The sequence below is a fragment of the Anopheles coustani genome, assembly GCF_943734705.1.
Source record: "Anopheles coustani chromosome X unlocalized genomic scaffold, idAnoCousDA_361_x.2 X_unloc_2, whole genome shotgun sequence".
Lineage (NCBI taxonomy): Eukaryota > Metazoa > Arthropoda > Insecta > Diptera > Culicidae > Anopheles > Anopheles coustani.
The window spans coordinates 1,049,139-1,064,118 of NW_026525126.1; positions in this window are offsets into that span (position 1 = coordinate 1,049,139).

Consider the following 14,980-nt stretch of genomic DNA (forward strand, 5'->3'; position numbering starts at 1 on the left):
GTATTGAGATGGGAGATGAAGAAGATCAAGATTCATCTCCATGCAGCATCCCATTCATCTCGCAGCATCCTAACATATGAATTTCTTAGAATTTATGAAAAATCGACTAAGTCCGAGATGCCTTTAAGTAGGGATGCTGTATTAAGATGGGAGATGGAGATGATCAAGATTCATCTCCATGCAGCATCCCATTCATCTCGCAGCATCCTAACATATTATTTTCTTAGAATTTATGAAAAATCGACTAAGTCCGAGATGCCTTTAAGTAGGGATGCTGTATTAAGATGGAAGATGAAAAAGATCAAGATTTATCTCCATGCAGCATCCCATTCATCTTGCAGCATCCCAACATATGTTTTTCTTAGAATTTATGAAAAATCGACTAAGTCCGAGATGCCTTTAAGTAGGGATGCTATTTAAAGATGGGAGATGAAGAAGATCAAGATTCATCTCCATGCAGCATCCCATTCATCTCGCAGCATCGTTACATATGTTTTTCTTAGAATTTATGAAAAATCGACTAAGTCCGAGATGCCTTTAAGTAGGGATGCTGTATTGAGATGGGAGATGAAGAAGATCAAGATTCATCTCCATGCAGCATCCCATTCATCTCGCAGCATCCAAACATATGTTTTTATTAAAATTTATAAAAAATCGACTAAGTCCGAGATGCCTTTAAGTAGGGATGCTGTATTAAGACGGGAAATGAAGAAGATCAAGATTCATCTCCATGCAGCATCCCATTCATCTCCCAGCATCCTAACATATGAATTTCTTAGAATTTATGAAAAATCGACTAAGTCCGAGATGCCTTTAAGTAGGGATGCTGTATTAAGATGGGAGATGAAGAAGATCAAGATTCATCTCCATGCAGCATCCCATTCATCTCGCAGCATCCTAACATATGAATTTCTATGAATTTATGAAAAATCGACTAAGTCCGAGATGCCTTTAAGTAGGGATGCTGTATTGAGATGGGAGATGTAGGAGATCAAGATTCATCTCCATGCAGCATCCCATTCATCTCCCAGCATCCTAACATATGAATTTCTTAGAATTTATGAAAAATCGACTAAGTCCGAGATGCCTTTAAGTAGGGATGCTGTATTAAGATGGAAGATGAAGAAGATCAAGATTCATCTCCATGCAGCATCCCATTCATCTCCCAGCATCCTAACATATGAATTTCTATGAATTTATGAAAAATCGACTAAGTCCGAGATGCCTTTAAATAGGGATGCTGTATTGAGATGAGAGATGTAGGAGATCAAGATTCATCTCCATGCAGCATCCCATTCATCTCGCAGCATCCTAACATATGAATTTCTATGAATTTATGAAAAATCGACTTAGTCCGAGATGGCTTTAAGTAGGGATGCTGTATTGAGATGAGAGATGTAGGAGATCAAGATTCATCTCCATGCAGCATCCCATTCATCTCGGAGCATCCTAACATATGAATTTCTATGAATTTATGAAAAATCGACTAAGTCCGAGATGCCTTTAAGTAGGGATGCTGTATTAAGATGGGAGATGAAGAAGATCAAGATTCATCTCCATGCAGCATCCCATTCATCTCCCAGCATCCTAACATATGTTTTTCTATGAATTTATGAAAAATCGACTAAGTCCGATATGGCTTTAAGTAGGGATGCTGTATTGAGATGGGAGATGAAGAAGATCAAGATTCATCTCAATGCAGCATCCCATTTATCTCGCAGCATCCTCACATATGGTTTTCTTGGAATTTATGAAAAATCTACTAAGTCCAAGATGCCTTAAAGTAGGGATGCTGTATTAAGAAGGGAGATGAAGAAGATCAAGATTCATCTCCATGCAGCATCCCATTCATCTCGCAGCATCCTAAGTTATGTTTTTCTAAGAATTTATGAAAAATCGACTAAGTCCGAGATGCCTTTAAGTAGGGATGCTGTATTAAGATGGGAGATGCAGAAGATCAAGATGCATCTCCATGCAGCATCCCATTCATCTCCCAGCATCCTAACATATGTTTTTCTTAGAATTTATGAAATTTCGACTAAGTCCGAGATGCCTTTAAGTAGGGATGCTGTATTAAGATGGGAGATGAAGAAGATCAAGATTCATCTCCATGCAGCATTCCATTCATCTCGCAGCATCCTAACATATGTTTTTCTTAGAATTTATGAAAAATCGACTAAGTCCGAGATGCATTTAAGTAGGGATGCTGCATGGAGATGAGAGATGTAGGAGATCAAGATTCATCTCCATGCAGCATCCCATTCATCTCGCAGCATCCTAACATATGAATTTCTATGAATTTATGAAAAATCGACTAAGTCCGAGATGCCTTTAAGTAGGGATGCTGTATTAAGATGGGAGATGAAGAAGATCAAAATGCATCTCCATGCAGCGCCCCATTCATCTCGCAGCATCAAAACATATGTTTTTCTTAGAATTTATGAAAAATCGACTAAGTCCGAGATGCCTTTAAGAAGGGATGCTGTATTAAGATGGGAGATGAATAAGATCAAGATTCATCTCCATGCAGCATCCCATTTATCTCGCAGCATCCTAACATATGTTTTTCTTAGAATTTATGAAAAATCGACTAAGTGCGAGATGCCTTTAAGTAGGGATGCTGTATTTAGATGGGAGATGAAGAAGATCAAGATGCATCTCCATGCAGCATCCCATTCATCTCGCAGCATCCTAGCATATGAATTTCTAAGAATTTATGAACAATCGACTAAGTCCGAGATGCCTTTGAGTAGGGATGCTGTTTTCAGATGGGAGATAAAAAAGATCAAGATTCATCTCCATGCAGCATCCCATTCATCTCGCAGCATCTTAACATATGTTTTTCTTAGAATTTATGAAAAATCGACTAAGTCCGAGATGCCTTTTAGTAGGGATGCTGTTTTGAGATGGGAGATGTAGGAGATCAAGATTCATCTCCATGCAGCATCCCATTGATCTCGCAGCATCCTAACATATGTTTTTCTTAGAATTTATGAAAAATCGACTAAGTCCGAGATGCCTTTAAGTAGGGATGCTGTATTAAGATGGGAGATGAATAAGATCAAGATTTATCTCCATGCAGCATCCTATTCATCTCGCAGCATCCTAACATATGTTTTTCTTACAATTTATGAAAAATCGACTAAGTCCGAGATGGATTTAAGTAGGGATGCTGTATTAAGATGGGAGATGAAGAAGATCAAGATTCATCTCCATGCAGCATCCCATTCATCTCGCAGCATCCTAACATATGAATTTCTTAGAATTTATGAAAAATCGACTTAGTCCCAGATGCCTTTAAGTAGGGATGCTGTATTAAGATAGGAGATGGAGAAGATCAAGATTCATCTCCATGCAGCATCCCATTTAACTCGCAACATCCTAACATATGTTTTTCTTAGAATTTATGAAAAATCGACTAAGTCCCAGATGCCTTTAAGTAGGGATGCTGTATCAAGACGGGAGATGAAAAAGATCAAGATTCATCTCCATGCAGCATCCCATTCATCTCGCAGCATCCTAACATATGAATTTCTTAGAATTTATGAAAAATCGACTAAGTCCGAGATGCCTTTAAGTAAGGATGCTGTATTAAGATGGGAGATGGAGAAGATCAAGATTCATCTCCATGCAGCATCCCATTCATCTCGCAGCATCGTAACATATGTTTTTCTTAGAATTTATGAAAAATCGAATAAGTCCGAGATGCCTTTAAGTAGGGATGCTGTATTAAGATGGGAGATGAAGAAGATCAAAATGCATCTCCATGCAGCGCCCCATTCATCTCGCAGCATCAAAACATATGTTTTTCTTAGAATTTATGAAAAATCGACTAAGTCCGAGATGCCTTTAAGAAGGGATGCTGTATTAAGATGGGAGATGAATAAGATCAAGATTCATCTCCATGCAGCATCCCATTTATCTCGCAGCATCCTAACATATGTTTTTCTTAGAATTTATGAAAAATCGACTAAGTGCGAGATGCCTTTAAGTAGGGATGCTGTATTTAGATGGGAGATGAAGAAGATCAAGATGCATCTCCATGCAGCATCCCATTCATCTCGCAGCATCCTAACATATGTTTTTTTTACAATTTATGAAAAATCGACTATGTCCTAGATGCCTTTGAGTAGGGATGCTGTTTTCAGATGGGAGATAAAAAAGATCAAGATTCATCTCCATGCAGCATCCCATTCATCAACCAGCATCCTAACATATGTTTTTCTTAGAATTTATGAAAAATCGACTAAGTCCGAGATGCCTTTAAGTTGGGATGCTGTATTGAGAGGGGAGATGGAGAAGATCAAGATTCATCTCAATGCAGCATCCCATTCATCTCGCAGCATCCTAGCATATGAATTTTTTAGAATTTATGAAAATTCGACTAAGTCCGAGATGCCTTTAAGTAGGGATGCTGTATTGAGATGGGAGATGAAGAAGATCAAGATTCATCTCCCTGCAGCATCCCATTCATCTCGCAGTATCCTAACATATGAATTTCTAAGAATTTATGAACAATCGACTAAGTCCGAGATGCCTTTAAGTAGGGATGCTGTATTAAGATGGGAGATGAAGAAGATCAAGATTCATCTCCATGCAGCATCCCATTCATCTCGCAGCATCTTAACATATGTTTTTCTTAGAATTTATGAAAAATCGACTAAGTCCGAGATGCCTTTTAGTAGGGATGCTGTTTTGAGATGGGAGATGTATAAGATCAAGATTTATCTCCATGCAGCATCCCATTCATCTCCCAGCATCCTAACAAATGTTTTTCATAGAATTTATGAAAAATCGACTAAGTCCGAGATGCCTTTAAGTAGGGATGCTGTATTAAGATGGGAGATGAAGAAGATCAAGATACATCTCCATGCAGCATCCCATTCATCTCCCAGCATCCTAACATATGTTTTTCATAGAATTTATGAAAAATCGACTAAGTCCGAGATGCCTTTAAGTAGGGATGCTGTATTAAGATGGGAGATGAAGAAGATCAAGATACATCTCCATGCAGCATCCCATTCATCTCGCAGCATCCTAACATATGAATTTCTATTAATTTATGAAAAATCGACTAAGTCCGAGATGCCTTTAAGTAGGGATGCTGTATTGAGACGGGAGATGTAGGAGATCAATATTCATCTGCATGCAGCATCCCATTCATCTCGCAGCATCCTAACATATGAATTTCTATGAGTTTATGAAAAATCGACTAAGTCCGAGATGCCTTCAAGTAGGGTTGCTGTATTGAGATGGGAGATGTAGGAGATCAAGATTCATCTCCATGCAGCATCCCATTCATCTCGCAGCATCCTAACATATGTTTTTCTTAGAATTTATGAAAAATCGACTAAGTCCGAGATGCATTTAAGTAGGGATGCTGTATTAAGATGGGAGATGAAGAAGATCAAGATTCATCTCCATGCAGCATCCCATTCATCTCGCAGCATCCTAACATATGTTTTTCTTAGAATTTATGAAAAATCGACTAAGTCCGAGATGCATTTAAGTAGGGATGCTGTATTAAGATGGGAAATGAAGTAGATCAAGATTCATCTCCATGCAGCATCCCATTCATCTCGCAGCATCCTAACATATGAATTTCTATGAATTTATGAAAAATCGACTAAGTCCGAGATGGCTTTAAGTAGGGATGCTGTATTGAGATGAGAGATGTAGGAGATCAAGATTCATCTCCATGCAGCATCCCATTCATCTCGCAGCATCCTAACATATGAATTTCTATGAATTTATGAAAAATCGACTAGGTCCGAGATGCCTTTAAGTAGGGATGCTGTATTGAGATGGGAGATGTAGGAGATCAAGATTCATCTCCATGCAGCATCCCATTTATCTCCCAGCATCCTAACATATGAATTTCTTAGAATTTATGAAAAATCGACTAAGTCCGAGATGCCTTTAAGTAGGGATGCTGTATTAAGATGGGAGATGAAGAAGATCAAGATTCATCTCCATGCAGCATCCCATTCATCTCCCAGCATCCTAACATATGAATTTCTATGAATTTATGAAAAATCGACTAAGTCCGAGATGCCTTTAAGTAGGGATGCTGTATTGAGATGGGAGATGTAGGAGATCAAGATTCATCTCCATGCAGCATCCCATTCATCTCCCAGCATCCTAACATATGAATTTCTTAGAATTTATGAAAAATCGACTAAGTCCGAGATGCCTTTAAGTAGGGATGCTGTATTAAGATGGAAGATGAAGAAGATCAAGATTCATCTCCATGCAGCATCCCATTCATCTCGCAGCATCCTAACATATGTTTTTCTTAGAATTTATGAAAAATCGACTAAGTCCGAGATGCATTTAAGTAGGGATGCTGTATTAGGATGGGAGATGAAGTAGATCAAGATTCATCTCCATGCAGCATCCCATTCATCTCGCAGCATCCTAACATATGAATTTCTATGAATTTATGAAAAATCGACTAAGTCCGAGATGCCTTTAAGTAGGGATGCTGTATTGAGATGGGAGATGTAGGAGATCCAGATTCATCTCCATGCAGCATCCCATTCATCTCCCAGCATCCTAACATATGAATTTCTTAGAATTTATGAAAAATCGACTAAGTCCGAGATGCCTTTAAGTAGGGATGCTGTATTAAGATGGGAGATGAAGAAGATCAAGATTCATCTCCATGCAGCATCCCATTCATCTCCCAGCATCCTAACATATGAATTTCTATGAATTTATGAAAAATCGACTAAGTCCGAGATGCCTTTAAGTAGGGATGCTGTATTGAGATGGGAGATGAAGAAGATCAAGATTCATTTCCATGCAGCATCCCATTTATCTCGCAGCATCCTAACATATGTTTTTCTTAGAATTTATGAAAAATCGACTAAGTCCGAGATGCCTTTAAGTAGGGATGCTGTATTAAGATGGGAGATGAAGAAGATCAAGATTCATTTCCATGCAGCATCCCATTTATCTCGCAGCATCCTAACATATGTTTTTCTTAGAATTTATGAAAAATCGACTAAGTCCGAGATGCCTTTAAGTAGGGATGCTGTATTAAGATGGGAGATGAAGAAGATCAAGATTCATCTCCATGCAGCATCCCATTCATCTCGCAGCATCCTAACATATGAATTTCTTAGAATTTGTGAAAAATCGACTAAGTCCGAGATGCCCTTACGTAGGGATGCTGTATTGAGATAGGAGATGAAGAAGATCAAGATTCATCTCCATGCAGCATCCCATTCATTTCGCAGCATCCTAACATATGAATTTCTTAGAATTTATGAAAAATCGACTAAGTTCGAGATGCCTTTAAGTAGGGATGCTGTATTAAGATGGGAGATGAAGAAGATCAAGATTCATCTCCATGCAGCATCCCATTCATCTCCCAGCATCCTAACATATGAATTTCTATGAATTTATGAAAAATCGACTAAGTCCGAGATGCCTTTAAGTAGGGATGCTGTATTGAGATGGGAGATGTAGGAGATCAAGATTCATCTCCATGCAGCATCCCATTCATCTCCCAGCATCCTAACATATGAATTTCTTAGAATTTATGAAAAATCGACTAAGTCCGAGATGCCTTTAAGTAGGGATGCTGTATTAAGATGGAAGATGAAGAAGATCAAGATTCATCTCCATGCAGCATCCCATTCATCTCGCAGCATCCTAACATATGTTTTTCTTAGAATTTATGAAAAATCGACTAAGTCCGAGATGCATTTAAGTAGGGATGCTGTATTAGGATGGGAGATGAAGTAGATCAAGATTCATCTCCATGCAGCATCCCATTCATCTCGCAGCATCCTAACATATGTTTTTCTTAGAATTTATGAAAAATCGACTAAGTCCGAGATGCATTTGAGTAGGGATGCTGTATTAAGATGGGAGATGTAGGAGATCAAGATGCATCTCCATGCAGCATCCCATTCATCTCGCAGCATCCTAACATATGAATTTCTATGAATTTATGAAAAATCGACTAAGTCCGAGATGCATTTAAGTAGGGATGCTGTATTAAGATGGGAAATGAAGTAGATCAAGATTCATCTCCATGCAGCATCCCATTCATCTCGCAGCATCCTAACATATGAATTTCTTAGAATTTATGAAAAATCGACTAAGTCCGAGATGCCTTTAAGTAGGGATGCTGTATTGAGATGGGAGATGTAGAAGATCAAGATTCATCTCCATGCAGCATCCCATTCCTCTCGCAGCATCCTAACATATGAATTTCTAAGAATTTATGAAAAATTGACTAAGTCCGAGATGCCTTTAAGTAGGGATGCTGTATTAAAATGGGAGATGAAGAAGATCAAGATTCATCTCCATGCAGCATCCCATTCATCTCGCAGCATCCTAACATATGAATTGTTTAGAATTTATGAAAAATCGACTAAGTCCGAGATGCCTTTAGGTAGGGATGCTGTATCGAGATGGGAGATGAAGAAGATCAAGATTCATCTCCATCCAGCATCCCATTCATCTCGCAGCATCCTAACATATGAATTGTTTAGAATTTATGAAAAATCGACTAAGTCCGAGATGCCTTTAAGTAGGGATGCTGTATCGAGATGGGAGATGAAGAAGATCAAGATTCATCTCCATGCAGCATCCCATTCATCTCGCAGCATCCTAACATATGAATTTCTTAGAATTTATGAAAAATCGACTAAGTCCGAGATGCCTTTAAGTAGGGATGCTGTATTGAGATGGGAGGTGACGAAGATCAAGATTCATCTCCATGCAGCATCCCATTCATCTCCCAGCATCCTAACATATGAATTTCTTAGAATTTATGAAAAATCGACTAAGTCCGAGATGCCTTTAAGTAGGGATGCTGTATCGAGATGGGAGGTGACGAAGATCAAGATTCATCTCCATGCAGCATCCCATTCATCTCCCAGCATCCTAACATATGAATTTCTTAGAATTTATGAAAAATCGACTAAGTCCCAGATGCCTTTAAGTAGGGATGCTGTATTAGGATGGGAGATGAAGAAGATCAAGATTCATCTCCATGCAGCATCCCATTCATCTCGCAGCATCCTAACATATGAATTTCTTAGAATTTATGAAAAATCGACTAAGTCCGAGATGCCTTTAAGTAGGGATGCTGTATTGAGATGGGAGATGTAGAAGATCAAGATTCATCTCCATGCAGCATCCCATTCCTCTCGCAGCATCCTAACATATGAATTTCTAAGAATTTATGAAAAATTGACTAAGTCCGAGATGCCTTTAAGTAGGGATGCTGTATTAAAATGGGAGATGAAGAAGATCAAGATTCATCTCCATGCAGCATCCCATTCATCTCGCAGCATCCTAACATATGAATTGTTTAGAATTTATGAAAAATCGACTAAGTCCGAGATGCCTTTAGGTAGGGATGCTGTATCGAGATGGGAGATGAAGAAGATCAAGATTCATCTCCATCCAGCATCCCATTCATCTCGCAGCATCCTAACATATGAATTGTTTAGAATTTATGAAAAATCGACTAAGTCCGAGATGCCTTTAAGTAGGGATGCTGTATCGAGATGGGAGATGAAGAAGATCAAGATTCATCTCCATGCAGCATCCCATTCATCTCGCAGCATCCTAACATATGAATTTCTTAGAATTTATGAAAAATCGACTAAGTCCGAGATGCCTTTAAGTAGGGATGCTGTATCGAGATGGGAGGTGACGAAGATCAAGATTCATCTCCATGCAGCATCCCATTCATCTCCCAGCATCCTAACATATGAATTTCTTAGAATTTATGAAAAATCGACTAAGTCCCAGATGCCTTTAAGTAGGGATGCTGTATTAGGATGGGAGATGAAGAAGATCAAGATTCATCTCCATGCAGCATCCCATTCATCTCGCAGCATCCTAACATATGAATTTCTTAGAATTTATGAAAAATCGACTAAGTCCGAGATGGCTTGAGGTAGGGATGCTGTATTAAGATGGGAGATGTAGAAGATCAAGATTCATCTCCATGCAGCATCCCATTCATCTCCCAGCATCCTAACATATGAATTTCTTAGAATTTATGAAAAATCGACTAAGTCCGAGATGCCTTTAAGTAGGGATGCTGTATTGAGATGAGAGATGTAGGAGATCAAGATTCATCTCCATGCAGCATCCCATTCATCTCGCAGCATCCTTACATATGAATTTCTATGAATTTATGAAAATTCGACTAAGTCCGAGATGGCTTTAAGTAGGGATGCTGTATTGAGATGGGAGATGTAGGAGATCAAAATTCATCTCCATGCAGCATTCCATTCATCTCCCAGCATCCTAACATATGAATTTCTTAGAATTTATGAAAAATCGACTAAGTCCGAGATGCCTTTAAGTAGGGATGCTGTATTAAGATGGGAGATGAAGAAGATCAAGATTCATCTCCATGCAGCATCCCATTCATCTCGCAGCATCCTAACATATGAATTTCTATGAATTTATGAAAAATCGACTAAGTCCGAGATGCCTTTAAGTAGGGATGCTGTATTGAGATGAGAGATGTAGGAGATCATGATTCATCTCCATGCAGCATCCCATTCATCTCGCAGCATCCTTACATATGAATTTCTATGAATTTATGAAAAATCGACTAAGTCCGAGATGGCTTTAAGTAGGGATGCTGTATTGAGATGAGAGATGAAGGAGATCAAGATTCATCTCCATGCAGCATCCCATTCATCTCGCAGCATCCTAACATATGAATTTCTATGAATTTATGAAAAATCGACTAAGTCCGAGATGCCTTTAAGTAGGGATGCTGTATTGAGATGAGAGATGTAGGAGATCAAGATTCATCTCCATGCAGCATCCCATTCATCTCGCAGCATCCTAACATATGAATTTCTATGAATTTATGAAAAATCGACTAGGTCCGAGATGGCTTTAAGTAGGGATGCTGTATTAAGATGGGAGATGTAGGAGATCAAGATGCATCTCCATGCAGCATCCCATTCATCTCCCAGCATCCTAACATATGAATTTCTATGAATTTATGAAAAATCGACTAAGTCCGAGATGGCTTTAAGTAGGGATGCTGTATTAAGATGGGAGATGTAGGAGATCAAGATTCATCTCTATGTAGCATCCCATTCATCTCCCAGCATCCTAACATATGAATTTCTTAGAATTTATGAAAAATCGACTAAGTCCGAGATGCCTTTAAGTAGGGATGCTGTATTAAGATGGGAGATGAGGAAAATCAAGATTCATCTCCATGCAGCATCCCATTCATCTCGCAGCATCCTAACATATGAATTTCTTAGAATTTATGAAAAATCGACTAAGTCCGAGATGCCTTTAAGTAGGGATGCTGTATTGAGATGGGAGATGTAGAAGATCAAGATTCATCTCCATGCAGCATCCCATTCCTCTCGCAGCATCCTAACATATGAATTTCTAAGAATTTATGAAAAATTCACTAAGTCCGAGATGCCTTTAAGTAGGGATGCTGTATTAAAATGGGAGATGAAGAAGATCAAGATTCATCTCCATGCAGCATCCCATTCATCTCGCAGCATCCTAACATATGAATTGTTTAGAATTTATGAAAAATCGACTAAGTCCGAGATGCCTTTAGGTAGGGATGCTGTATCGAGATGGGAGATGAAGAAGATCAAGATTCATCTCCATCCAGCATCCCATTCATCTCGCAGCATCCTAACATATGAATTGTTTAGAATTTATGAAAAATCGACTAAGTCCGAGATGCCTTTAAGTAGGGATGCTGTATCGAGATGGGAGATGAAGAAGATCAAGATTCATCTCCATGCAGCATCCCATTCATCTCGCAGCATCCTAACATATGAATTTCTTAGAATTTATGAAAAATCGACTAAGTCCGAGATGGCTTTAAGTAGGGATGCTGTATTAAGATGGGAGATGTAGAAGATCAAGATTCATCTCCATGCAGCATCCCATTCATCTCGCAGCATCCTAACATATGAATTTCTTAGAATTTATGAAAAATCGACTAAGTCCGAGATGCCTTTAAGTAGGGATGCTGTATCGAGATGGGAGGTGACGAAGATCAAGATTCATCTCCATGCAGCATCCCATTCATCTCGCAGCATCCTAACATATGAATTTCTTAGAATTTATGAAAAATCGACTAAGTCCGAGATGCCTTTAAGTAGGGATGCTGTATTGAGATGGGAGATGTAGAAGATCAAGATTCATCTCCATGCAGCATCCCATTCCTCTCGCAGCATCCTAACATATGAATTTCTAAGAATTTATGAAAAATTGACTAAGTCCGAGATGCCTTTAAGTAGGGATGCTGTATTAAAATGGGAGATGAAGAAGATCAAGATTCATCTCCATGCAGCATCCCATTCATCTCGCAGCATCCTAACATATGAATTGTTTAGAATTTATGAAAAATCGACTAAGTCCGAGATGCCTTTAGGTAGGGATGCTGTATCGAGATGGGAGATGAAGAAGATCAAGATTCATCTCCATCCAGCATCCCATTCATCTCGCAGCATCCTAACATATGAATTGTTTAGAATTTATGAAAAATCGACTAAGTCCGAGATGCCTTTAAGTAGGGATGCTGTATCGAGATGGGAGATGAAGAAGATCAAGATTCATCTCCATGCAGCATCCCATTCATCTCGCAGCATCCTAACATATGAATTTCTTAGAATTTATGAAAAATCGACTAAGTCCGAGATGCCTTTAAGTAGGGATGCTGTATCGAGATGGGAGGTGACGAAGATCAAGATTCATCTCCATGCAGCATCCCATTCATCTCGCAGGATCCTTACAAATGTTTCTCTTAGAATTTATGAAAAATCGACTAAGTCCGAGATGCCTTTAAGTAGGGATGCTGTATTGAGATGGGAGATGAAGAAGATCAAGATTCATCTCCATGCAGCATCCCATTCCTCTCGCAGCATCCTAACATATGAATTTCTTAGAATTTATGAAAAATCGACTAAGTCCGAGATGCCTTTAAGTAGGGATGCTGTATCGAGATGGGAGATGAAGAAGATCAAGATTCATCTCCATGCAGCATCCCATTCATCTCGCAGCATCCTAACATATGAATTTCTATGAATTTATGAAAAATCGACTAAGTCCGAGATGCCTTTAAGTAGGGATGCTGTATTGAGATGGGAGATGTAGGAGATCCAGATTCATCTCCATGCAGCATCCCATTCATCTCGCAGGATCCTTACAAATGTTTCTCTTAGAATTTATGAAAAATCGACTAAGTCCGAGATGCCTTTAAGTAGGGATGCTGTATTGAGATGGGAGATGAAGAAGATCAAGATTCATCTCCATGCAGCATCCCATTCATCTCGGAGCATCCTAACATATGTTTTTCTTAGAATTTATGAAAAATCGACTAAGTCCGAGATGCCTTTAAGTAGGGATGCTCTATTAAGATGCGAGATGAAGAAGATCAAGATTCATCTCCATGCAGCATCTCATTCGTCTCGCAGCATCCTAACATATGTTTTTCTTAGAATTTATTAAAAATCGACTAAGTCCGAGATGCCTTTACATAGGGATGCTGTATTGAGATGGGAGTTGAAGAAGATCAAGATTCATCTCCATGCAGCATCCCATTCATCTCGCAGCATCCTAACATATGTTTTTCTTAGAATTTATGAAAAATCGACTAAGTCCGAGATGCCTTTAAGTAGGGATGCTGTATTAAGATGGGAGATTAAGAAGATCAAGATTCATCTCCATGCAGCATCCCATGCATCTCGCAGCATCCCAACATATGAATTTCTTAGAATTTATGAAAAATCGACTAAGTCCGAGATGCCTTTAGGTAGGGATGCTGTATTAAGATGGAAGATGAAGAAGATCAAGATTCATCTCCATACAGCATCCAATTCATCTCGCAGCATCCTAACATATGTTTTTCTTAGAATTTATTAAAAATCGACTAAGTCCGAGATGCCTTTAAGAAGGAATGCTGTATTAAGATGGAAGATGAAGAAGATCAACATTCATCTCCATGCAGCATCCCATTCACCTCGCAGCATCCTAACATATGTTTTTCTTAGAATTTATGAAAAATCGTCTAAGTCCGAGATGCCTTTAAGTAGGGATGCTGTATTAAGATGGGAGATGGAAAAGATCAATATTTATCTCCATGCAGCATCCCATTTATCTCGCAGCATCCTAACATATGAATTTCTTAGAATTTATGAAAAATCGACTAAGTCCGAGATGCCTTTAAGCAGGGATGCTGTATTGAGATGGGAGATGAAGAAGATCAAGATTTATCTCCATGCAGCATCCCATTCATCTCTCAGCATCCTAACATATGTTTTTCTTAGAATTTATGAAAAATCGACTAAGTCCGAGATGCCCTTAAGTAGGGATGCTGTATTGAGATGGGAGATGAAGAAGATCAAGATTTATCTCCTTGCAGCATGCCATTCATCTCGCAGCATCCTAACATATGTTTTTCTTAGAATTTATGAAAAATCGACTAAGTCCGAGATGCCTTTAAGTAGGGATGCTCTATTAAGATGGGAGATGAAGAAGATCAAGATTCATCTCCATGCAGCATCCCATTCATCTCCCAGCATCCTAACATATGAATTTCTTAGAATTTATGAAAAATCGACTAAGTCCGAGATGCCTTTAAGTAGGGATGCTGTATTGAGATGGGAGATGAAGAAGATCAAGATTCATCTCCATGCAGCATCCCATTCATCTCGCAGCATCCTAACATATGAATTTCTTAGAATTTATGAAAAATCGACTAAGTCCGAGATGCCTTTAAGTAGGGATGCTGTATTAAGATGGGAGATGGAGATGATCAAGATTCATCTCCATGCAGCATCCCATTCATCTCGCAGCATCCTAACATATTATTTTCTTAGAATTTATGAAAAATCGACTAAGTCCGAGATGCCTTTAAGTAGGGATGCTGTATTAAGATGGAAGATGAAAAAGATCAAGATTCATCTCCATGCAGCATCCCATTCATCTTGCAGCATCCCAACAT